This window comes from Ahaetulla prasina, chromosome 4 (assembly GCF_028640845.1).
Source record: "Ahaetulla prasina isolate Xishuangbanna chromosome 4, ASM2864084v1, whole genome shotgun sequence".
Taxonomy (NCBI): domain Eukaryota; kingdom Metazoa; phylum Chordata; class Lepidosauria; order Squamata; family Colubridae; genus Ahaetulla; species Ahaetulla prasina.
In genome coordinates this window covers 122955102-122965911 of record NC_080542.1, presented here as the reverse complement: position 1 = coordinate 122965911, position 10810 = coordinate 122955102, and the positions used below count along the sequence as shown (strand labels likewise).

The window sequence follows — 10810 nt, the reverse complement described above, 5'->3', positions numbered from 1 at the left end:
ACTGAAAAAGCAAACAGGATTGTTTTTGTGGTTAGAGCATTGTTTGATCATATTTCAAGTGCATAATAGAAGAGGAAAGGTTGAACAAGAGCAGGCAAGGCACCAAAACACTTCACTCACTGTGGAGGAAGAAACCCTGACTAAGCCTTGCCCAACAACCAACCAACAGTTGAGAAAGGGATTTTCCCAACATCATTGTTGGGAAATACTGTCTCCATTCTTAAATGTACAGGTTTGCAAAATCAGAGCTCTTCCCCCCATTCACCTCCCTTTCCTGTCTCTTCACTCCAGCTGATATATGGCCAGGAATCATTACGGACCTCCTCACTCTGTTCCAAGGGAGAGGAAGCTGATGTGTGCCTCCAGGCAGATGCTACTGCAGCTGGACAGTCTTTATTGACTGAGAAGGAAGGCAAAAAGTTCAAGGTAGGTTTTCATTTGAAAAAGAAGCGAAGTCAGTGAAAGAACTGTGCAGACTTTCCCACTAAACACTTCTGCCTTACAGGTGAACTTTAGAATTTTCCCCCTCAAATTAATCTTCGTTGCAGAGCCGTCACATGTGGCAGATGGAATGATTCTACTTCTGGTAAGTAATGCAGAAAAAAGGGAAAGTTTCCATCTATTCATGGCTCTTCAAAATATGAAAAGCTGACATTAAACTAGGGATTAGACATTATGCAATTTTTAAAGTTTAAGCTTTGTTTTTATCTTTTTAATGATAATGTTTAATTAAATTAATATAAAAAAAGAAATTATGTAAAAATTGTGTGATTGACTAAGAATCCTGGAATACCTTAAAGATCAACAAAGATTCTATAGAGCTGACTTTTTAAGGATTGTTGTCAACTTCATCAGATGCATGCAGCTTTATTCTCACTGCACTTTTGAAACAGAAAAAAAGCTACAGAGAATTGTAGAGAGACAACAAGGCAACCTCTTCCGCTGTACTGGCTGTCTAAATTAATTGTCCCATACATCAGGTTTCACCATCTAACTTTCAACGAAGGTCCAAAGATAAATCCATTAATAACATGTTTTTAATATTGCTAAAAAAACAATTATAACTCATGAATAAGATTGCCAAAATGTCTTCATATTCTTTATATTTCAGCATTTTCAGTAGAATTCTTGAGAAATGTGTGAATTTGACACCTAAACAATAATATTATTAATAATATTAATAATACTGATAATAATATATGTTACATACCTAATGCTGTTCAGAAGTGTCAACTCTGGGAATGTCTACTTTTCCTTCCAGAAAAGCTTCATAGTAACATTGCATTTGTCTGCAAGAATGGGGTTTTTATTTGTTTGGTTGTCAGACAAAAAGTTTAATCTGCTGTGTTGCAGAGAATAGAAAAGAATAAAGGCTATCTGTCCTTTTTAAAATATTGAAAGGTGCAAAAGAAAATTTTCATTTAAGCTGCCATTCCTTATTCCTGGGATGGCAGTTTAAAAAAAAACCTGGGAATATATTATCTTGAATGAAAACTGTTGATCAATCTATTTATTTCAACAATGAATAGGCAGTTCTCTGCCCTCATTACCCATAAATTGTGCATTCCTATTTTCCAAAATTAGGACCTATATTTGAACTATATTCAGAATGGTTGAAAAGGGCCAATTAATTATTCTGAGAAGTCCATTGAACTCCATCCAATTAGATAGAATAACTAGAGCCCCCTTTTAAATGCTAGCCAAATTTGTGGTCAATTTGACCGAAGTCTAGTTTGTTGTAACCCTGCAACATATTCTTTACATTTGTAGGGTGTGCTGCCCAAACCACTTAATTTCTTTGCCATCAGATCAACCAATCAAAACTGTGCTTACTCAGGTCAGTCTCTTTGGATTGATCTAGGCTTCCACCCAAATAAAATGGGTGCAAGGTTGGAATTCATCCCAGAATAACAAATCTAGCTATAGTTTTCTGAAAGCTATCCAGAAAATTTTTGTTCCTTTAAGCAAACTGAAACAGGTACAAGTCTCTTTCTGTGTTGGATTCAGTCAAAAATAGCTGTTCTTAATTTCCATTGTAAATGGCTGGACTTAAATCAGAATAAAGCTAAGTTTTGTCCCATTGGATTCATAGGAACCTATACCGAGTACCTAATTCAAACTGAACCCACCCCAGATCTTGAAAGAGTGAAAGGAATCTTCTAAGTCATAACAAGAAAAAGAAACAAGAGAAAAATCAGTGCAATTTGTAGAAGAAGTTATAGTGTGGTACAGGTTTCTAATAGATAAGGTGTGTTGTGTGCGCTCTTGGGTGCCTTAAGTTTCTGCAGATTTTGAGACATTAATATCACCCCTTAGACATGCCTCAGTTCTCCAGCAAAAAGTATTTCAGCTTCACCCACCTGGCGGTTCTGGAGAATGCAAAAACCAAAAAGGTTCTAAGAGGATATATACCAAGATCCCCAGGTTACTGATCCCTGTTTGCTCTCAGCCGTCTTAGTTTTCAAGGACCATTTCATGGCTGTATTATTATTATTATTATTATTATTTATTCGATTTTTATACCGCCCTTCTCCCGAAGGACTCAGGGCGGTGTACAGCCAAAAGTAAAAAACAGACAATACAATATACAATTTAAAATACAAGTTAAAAAAACTTATTTTATAATTGGTCTAAAAAACTTTAAAATATATAAAACTAAAACCCCATTAAAATTAATAATAGAAAATTTAAAATCGATAAAATTTAAGCCAGCCCCGCGCGAGTGAAAAGATGTGTCTTCAGTTCGCGGCGGAAGGTCCGAAGGTCAGGTATTTGGCGTAAACCCGGGGGAAGCTCGTTCCAGAGTGTGGGAGCCCCCACAGTACTTGAAATGAATGGAGATGATATTGTTGGCTGGATCTTAAATTTGCTATGAATGTTAATAGATCGTAAGAAATGATAAGCATTGTGGATCTTATAATTTATGCATCAAAGTCCAAGGGAGTTATGAATAGAATAGAATAGAATAGAATAGAATAGAATAGAATAGAATAGAATAGAATAGAATAGAATAGAATAGAATAGAATAGAATAGAATAGAACAGAATAGAATTTTATTGGCCAAGTGTGATTGGACACACAAGGAATTTGTCTTGGTGCATATGCTCTCAGTGTACATAAAAGAAAAGATACGTTCATCAAGGTACAACATTTACAACACAATTGATGGTCAATATATCAATATAAATCATAAGGATTGCCAGCAACAAGTTATAGTCATACAGTCATAAGTGGAAAGAGATTGGTGATGGGAACTATGAGACGATTAATAGTAGTGCAGATTCAGTAAATAGTCTGACAGTGTTGATGGAATTATTTGTTTAGCAGAGTGATGGCCTTCGGGAAAAAACTGTTCTTGTGTCTAGTTGTTCTGGTGTGCAGTGCTCTATAGCGTCGTTTTGAGGGTAGGAGTTGAAACAGTTTATGTCCAGGATGCGAGGGATCTGCAAATATTTTCACGGCCCTCTTCTTGATTCGTGCAGTATACAGGTCCTCAATGGAAGGCAGGTTGGTAGCAATTATTTTTTCTGCAGTTCTAATTATCCTCTGAAGTCTGTGTTTTTCCTGTTGGGTTGCAGAACCGAACCAGACAGTTATAGATGTGCAAATGACAAACTCAATAATTCCTCTGTAGAACTGAATCAGCAGTTCCTTGGGCAGTTTGAGCTTACTGAGTTGGCGTAGAAAGAACATTCTTTGTTGTCCTTTTTTAATGATGTTTTGATGTTAGCTGTCCATTTTAGATCTTGCGATATGATAGAACCTAGAAATTTGAAGGTTTCTACTGTTGATACTGTGTTGTCAAGTATTGTGAGAGGTGGAAGTATGGAAGGGTTTCTCTTAAAGTCTACCACCATTTCTACGGTTTTGAGTGTGTTCAGTTCCAGATTGTTTTGGTTGCATCACAAGGCTAGTCGTTCAACCTCTCGTCTATATGCGGATTCGTCATTGTCTCGAATGAGACCAATCACTGTTGTGTCATCTGCGAACTTCAGTAGCTTAACAGATGGATCATTGGAGATGCAGTCATTGGTATACAGAAAGAAGAGAAGTGGGGAGAGCACACAGCCTTGGGGAGCCCCTGTGCTAATTGTACAGGTATTTGATGTGATCTTGCTTAGCTTCACCTGCTGCTTCCTGTTTGTTAGGAAGCTTGTGATCCACTTACAAGTCTGTTCCGGTACCTGTAGCTGGTTTAGCTTAGTTAGAAGAATGTTTGGAATGATGGTATTGAATGCTGAACTAAAGTCTACAAAAAGGACCCTTGCATAGGTCTTTGGAGACTCAAGATGTTGTAGGATGTAGTGCAGAGCCATATTAACAGCATCATCTGTTGATCTATTTGCTCGGTATGCAAATTGCAAGGGGTCTAACAGCAGATCCATGATGGTTTTCAGGTAGGAAAGCACTAGCCTTTCAAAGGTTTTCATGACTACAGATGTTAAAGCAACTGGTCTGTAGTCATTCAGTTCCTTGATGGTGGGCTTCTTCGGCACTGGGATGATGGTAGAGCATTTGAAGCAAGAAGGAACATAACACATCTCTAGTGATTTATTGAAAATATGGGTGAAGATAGGGGCCAATTGGTCAGCACAGACTTTTAAGCAAGAAGGAGTTATCTTGTCTGGGCCTGGAGCTTTTCCTGGCTTTTGTCTGTGAAATAGGTCCTGCACTTCCTTTTCTGTGATCACTAAGGGTTGTGAACCCAATTAAATGGGGTTAGTTGTAGGAGGCTTGCTGTTGTTGGTGTGTCTGAGATGGGGGTTGTGGAGATAGGTGGCTGTAGTTTCCTTTCAAACCTGCAGTAAAACTCATTCAGGTCATCTGCCAGTTGTTGATTACCTTCAGCCTGGGAAGGAGGTTTGCCATAGCCAGTGATATTTTTAAGAGTTTTCCACATATTTGCTGGTTCATTTGCTGAAAACTGATTCTTTAGCTTTTCAGAGTAGCTTCTTTTTGCTGCTCTGATCTCCCTTGTTAGTGCATTTCTGGCCTGATTGTACAGCATTTTATCACTTTTTCTGAAAGCTTCCTCTTTGGAATGTCGTAGCTGCTTAAGTTTAGGTGCAGAATGCAGTGGGAATGGAACGAGAGATAGGATCAAGAGTCGAATTCACTGACTTGTAATTCATTGAATTCAAAATGACAAGTAAAAAGAGTTTACAATTATTTGTAAAAGCAGACAATAATCGAGAATGGAATTATGGAACAAGTACATGGAGATAGAATAAATATGTCAAGATGAAAGAGAAGACCAAGAAAGCCATGGTTGAATAAAATTAATGAAAACCTTAAAAGGGTTAAAATTAAAGGACAAAAGCTAACGTGTAAAACCATGTATACTACCAATAATGGTAGCAATACAGGTTTACTTTATTTTATTGATCATTGATTAATCAGTCAACTATATCAGTATCAGCCACGGTAAGGTACAATAAAAAAAGATAAGATAAAATGCAATAAAATGAGATAAAATAGAATAAGATATAATATATAGATATACATCTAGAATAAAAATATGGATAAAATAAGGTAATTATATCTCAATATCACCCCTACAATCTACCCCAATCAGTCCCATGTATGCCAATCTCAACCAGATCATTTTGCTCAGATACTGTGCTGTGTTAATTGTTATTTTCAAATTCTGCACATAAGGTAAGTTGTTTTAATATGGGGTTCTCAATGGGTCATTCATTTAGTAAATAGACCAAGGAACCTGTCTCTCACCGTCTTATACAAACAACTATCAAATAGGATGAGCGCCAAGTCCTCTACTTTTGCCACTTGAGGTTTACAAAGGTAAAATGTTGTAGTGAGGTGTTGTGAATGATAATGATATCAACTAGTTCTAGCTAACATTTATTTTTCTTATCCACTTTTGGGGGCTTATGAGTTCACACACATTTTCTGACCTCTCCATAACGTTGCTTATCTTGAGATACAATAGTGTAACAGATAAGTATATCTTTGTCTGGAGAGTTTGGTACCAAATCTTGAAGTTTCCACATGGAGAATATAATTTTTACCATTGAACTACAGTGATAAAACTGGTATTTGATGGTCTTCTGTTTTGCACCCTCAGCAAACATAGAAATATATTTTGGAATTTCCTTTCATAAATCTCCAGTTTAATCTGTCTCCTTTTTCTGTTCTTCTAAACTCACAAGAAATACATTTCAAATATTTGCAGCAATATTAATAAAGTAATTTTGAAAAACAGCAGAGAAGATTACATTGTTTTTCAAGAAGAAAAATTCAGACAGATATGACCTTTCTAACACCAAAATGAGTTGCCAGGGTGATTTAGCATAGCCTGAAACAATAATAACAAAGCATTCTAATTGTGTACTAAAATATTCACATGCAACGTCAAGGAATAGTCATGACTCCCTGTTTACAAAAAGTCTTTAACAAGTGCATATTCTTCAGACCAAAACGTTTTTCAAAACTACTTCATAATGAATGCTTAAGGAGATTTTCAAGATCCCGATTTTTAGAAAGTTCTGTGAAGCACGAAAATGCTCAAAACACTGAAAAAACTAATAGTGTCTGTATAGTTGGATGGTAAGCACATGATAAGTGGTAAAGAGGTGCATTATAAAACTTACCTTAATTAATCAATCAATCACATGGAAGAGAAAGCAGAACTATATGAATTTGTATCTGTACTGTTGGGTGGTGAGTTTAAGCCCCAAGCCGTTTGCCTATTGCACATGTAAATAAAATATGTAATAAGTACTAGTGGGATGCATTGTAAAGCTTACATTAATTAATCATTTATGTGGGTGAGAAAGCAGAATTGTATGAAATGACAGACAGCACCTTTTTTAAGTCTGGTGTGCAAGACGTAGCCCAGATGTTTTGTGACCTGACACAAAAACCAAGAGTGGACCTTCCTATTCCACAAACAGAAGTAGACAATGGGTAAGTCTTCCTCAACATTTGAGGGAATAAGCTAGTTTATATAAACACCATATACTGTACACTGTTTGGTCTGCAATGCAACAGGCAAAAGGTGACCATCAGCATACATTCCTGGCCAGCAAAAGACACAAGCAATCTGGCAGGGTATATGCATGCTGATGTACCTGGTGCTCTTCTCTGGATAGAGTATAGCCAATTGCCAAGAGCTCTGCATTGTAGGGGAACAATTAATAGCAGAGAAGTAGGAACAGAAACTGACGCCCTAGTTTTCCAATGATTGCTCCATGATGCAAATGTATAAGAGTAGAACCAGCCCATCTAATCTTATGAAAGCAATTGCAAACTTAATTTACATAAGGTAAACAGAGGACACAGAGCCATACCACATTGTCTTCTTCTCTCTCAGGAAACCACCCTTCCATCAAACTGGAATGAGACTGAGGGTTCTACCAGTTTTTGAAACAGTGATACACCTTTATTGGAAAAAGGTACAGTACACTTACACTATTTTTTACCCTAACACTTGTTTTTACTTTATCTTACTTTGCTAAGTTTTACCTTATTTCATTTCATTGTATCTTATAGTGGCTAACATCCACTGTCTCAGTATGATCAATTTGACTAATCAATAAAGTTTATTCCACCAGTATTAGAGCTTCACCATTCTTTAAGTAAATTAACATGCCAGGTTTTCTTGGAGAGGCCATGTCCAAATATCAAGATTTTGTTACCAAGATTTTGTTTTGTTAGTCCTTTTGTCAGAGCTCTGAAAAAAGCTCTTGCCATTGAACTAGTAATTTGCTTGCAGAGAAAGAGAGAAGAAACAAAACCTTCTCACTGTGTTTTTTGGCATTCAGTGCAACAGGCACAAAGGTGACCATCAACATACATTCCTGGCCAGCAAAAGACACAAGCAATCTGGCTGGGTATATGCATGCTGATGCACCTGGTGCCCTTAGATAGAGTAGATAGATAGGCAGAGTATAGCCAATTCAGAGCTCTGAATTGCAGGGGAACAATTATTTATTTATTTATTTCATCAAGCATGTATTAGATAACAGATAAACATGATTATGAATACATGAAATGGATACGAATAAAAGAAAACATTAGGACAGGGACGGCAGGCACGCTGGTGCGCTTATGCACACCCCTTACAGACTTCTTAGGAATGGGGTGAGGTCTACAGTAAACAGTCCGAGGTTAACGTTTTGGGGATTTGGGGAAGAAACCACAGAGTCAGGTTGTGCATTCCAGGCATTGACAACTCTGTTACTGAAGTTGTATTTTCTGCAGTCTGGTTTGGATTGGTTACCATAAGTTATATCTATTGTGTGCTCTTGTATTGTTTTGGTTGAAGCTGAAGTATTCATTAGCTGGTAGGACATTGTAGCAGATGATTTTATATACTATGCTTAGGTCAGACTGAAGACGGTGAAGTTCTAAATTGTCTAAGCCCAAAATTTCGAGTCTCGTGGCATAAGGTTCTGAGCAGAGGAATGGAGGACTCTTCTTGTGAAATATCTCTGGACTCGTTCAATTATATTACTGTCCGATATGCAGGGTGGGTTCCAGACAGATGAGCTGTATTCAAGAATTGGTCTGGCAAAAGTTTTGTATGCCCTAGTTTGCAGTTCAATATTACCAGAGAAGAAGCTATGCAAGATTAGGTTAACAACTCTCAATGCTTTTTTTAGCAATGCTGTTACAGCGAGCTATGGCACTTATATCATTTGAGACGAGTACTCCAAGGTCTTTGACAGAGTGAGGTCATCTGGTAGGTTGTATCCATCCAGCTTGTATTTTGTGTTCTGATTTTTATTTTATTTTTTGGCTAATGTGTAAGACAGAAGATTTGTTGGTTGAGTTTTGGAGTTGCCAATTATTTGACCATTCTGATACATAGTCAAGATCTTTTTGTTAATTAATTTTTGTTATTTTTTTATTAATTAATCCAGATCCATGTTTTATAATTTGGTACAGGTACAGTATATTGTTCTTTGGTAACTCTTTTTACCTTGAAATAGATTTCCCTGGAGTTCTCCTATGTTTCTCATGTTTCTCAGGAGTTCCCATGCAGGTTGGATTCCATTGTTTGGATTGTTGATCTGGAATCCGAACCTTTCTTCCCTTTCCATCTGTGGGCTTGTATAGATCTTCTAGTTAGGGTTATCAGGAGGTCAAGTTATTGCTGAATTGCAGCTTCCAGCTTGACTGAGTGGCTCAGTTTCTGTGTGGTCACAGAGCTGGTTTGAGGTGAACCTACAGTGAATGATTAGGTTGTTTTTACAGGCCCTGATTAGGGAAGTCAGGCTGTTTTTTGTTTTTTGTTTTTAACCTTAAATTTTCTCTCTGTCATCAACTTGTGTCTGCTGTCACCCTCTTCCTTCCACCCAGTCTACTCTTCCTCCCTTATCAATGCAGCCTCTAAGCCCAGCAAGGATCAGAAAATCCTCATTCCCTACAGAAAAGGCTTATTCTCAAGGACTCTGATGTTCTATAGTGTGGCTGTAGGGCACCTGTTCTCCTTCTTTCTTCAGTCATAGAACTGTTCTAAAAAAAAATTGCCTGGACTCTTTCCAAATCCTGCCCAGTTGAAAAAAAAAAAAAAACACCTGCAGGCTCAGATATCATATATCATCAGATGAAGGGTATGATCCTAATTGTTCTGAAATGTTTGTTGTGTTTCATTCAGAGTTGCCTTTGGTGAAGTGGCAGCCAAAGGGAGAGAGATGGGGGAGAGACGGGGATAGGGGAGGGGCACATAGGAATCTTTGGATCCTAGATGCCATTCATGTAATGGCATTAATGTAATGAAGGGTGGTGGCATGATGCCAATGCAAAAACACACTTCAGTTTGTCCTGCTTAGACCCCTTTTTCAGATTTACTGATCAAGTACTGCATTTTTCAGCAGAATTGGAGAGAAGCTTGTGTTTTATTTTGCATGGTGGATTTTACTCTCTACAAACAAGGCATTGGTTCCGTAATTTTTTTTAAAGGTACAAACTGGTTCAGCAGGATAATCCAACAGCGTAGGAGGGTGTTTTCAGCCAAATCTATAATTAAAATGCACAAAAATGGAAAGAGTACTTACCACAGATGTTTATAGCATAGCACACAGAAATTATGGATAGGTTATGCTTTACCAGAAATTACACTTAGAATGACCAACTATAAACTGGTCTTGTCTTACCTTTAACGGTTGTACCAAAGACAGAGTTTCCATAGATATATCAGCTTTCATCTTCTTACTGTAATCCCAGAGTTACAGGAGCCCTGCCCAAATTTCCCGGCTACAGCAATTAACGTTGCAACAATCCAATGGGAGGGAGTGCAGACCTACATCCTGACAAGATTAATTCATATTGCCAGTTAGCAATCTCTTTGAATGAGAAACTCATGCTACAAAAACTTATTACTGGCAACTATTTTGCATACTCCAAACTGTACATGAAAATAGTAAGCCCTAAAATGAATTTAAATAGATTTTCTTAGAAAAAAATACCCTCCCCCAGAAACCAGACAAACAAGAAGCAAAAAACCTTGTACTAATCAAGCAGATAGAACCATTCAGTTCCTTTTTCATTTCTGCTCAAGCTATTGTGGAATTTCAGTTGTCAAGAATTTAGATCTCCATATATCAATTATGCTAGTAAATTTGCTTACTGGTTATAACTGAGTATGAATTGCCATCATTATCACTGACTATAAACTATGGGGCACTATAGTCTAATACAGGGGTCTCCAACTTTGGTCCCTTTAAGACTTGTTGACTTCAACTCTGGAATTTGAATCCACAAGTCTTAAAGGGACCAAGGTTGGAGACCCCTGGTCTAATACTATAGTGTATTAGAATCAGGGGTGAAATACACCTGATTCCGA

General features: G+C 37.3%; 1 protein-coding gene and 1 long non-coding RNA gene across 6 annotated transcripts in view; one reads left to right on the top strand and one right to left on the bottom strand.

Annotated features, from left to right (window-relative positions):
• The first annotated feature begins 269 nt into the window (after nt 1–269).
• The window catches only part of STEAP4 (STEAP4 metalloreductase), a 30810-nt gene continuing 20269 nt past the window's right edge, over nt 270–10810 (top strand). Inside the window, exons 1-3 of one of the 2 annotated variants that reach the window (XM_058180428.1) lie at nt 272–426; nt 506–586; nt 7334–7415. The gene's annotated coding sequence lies outside the window, so the exon portion shown is untranslated. Of the gene's footprint in view, nt 427–505; nt 587–7333; nt 7416–10810 lie in introns of both variants that reach the window. The other variant, XM_058180427.1, reaches the window with a different exon arrangement.
• Nucleotides 7423–10810, bottom strand: part of LOC131196931 (uncharacterized) — a 28886-nt gene continuing 25498 nt past the window's right edge. For 3 of the 4 annotated variants that reach the window (XR_009154847.1, XR_009154846.1, XR_009154848.1), the window contains exon 4: nt 7423–10274. This is a non-coding gene — a long non-coding RNA (uncharacterized LOC131196931). The remainder of the gene's footprint in view (nt 10275–10810) is intronic. The other variant, XR_009154845.1, reaches the window with a different exon arrangement.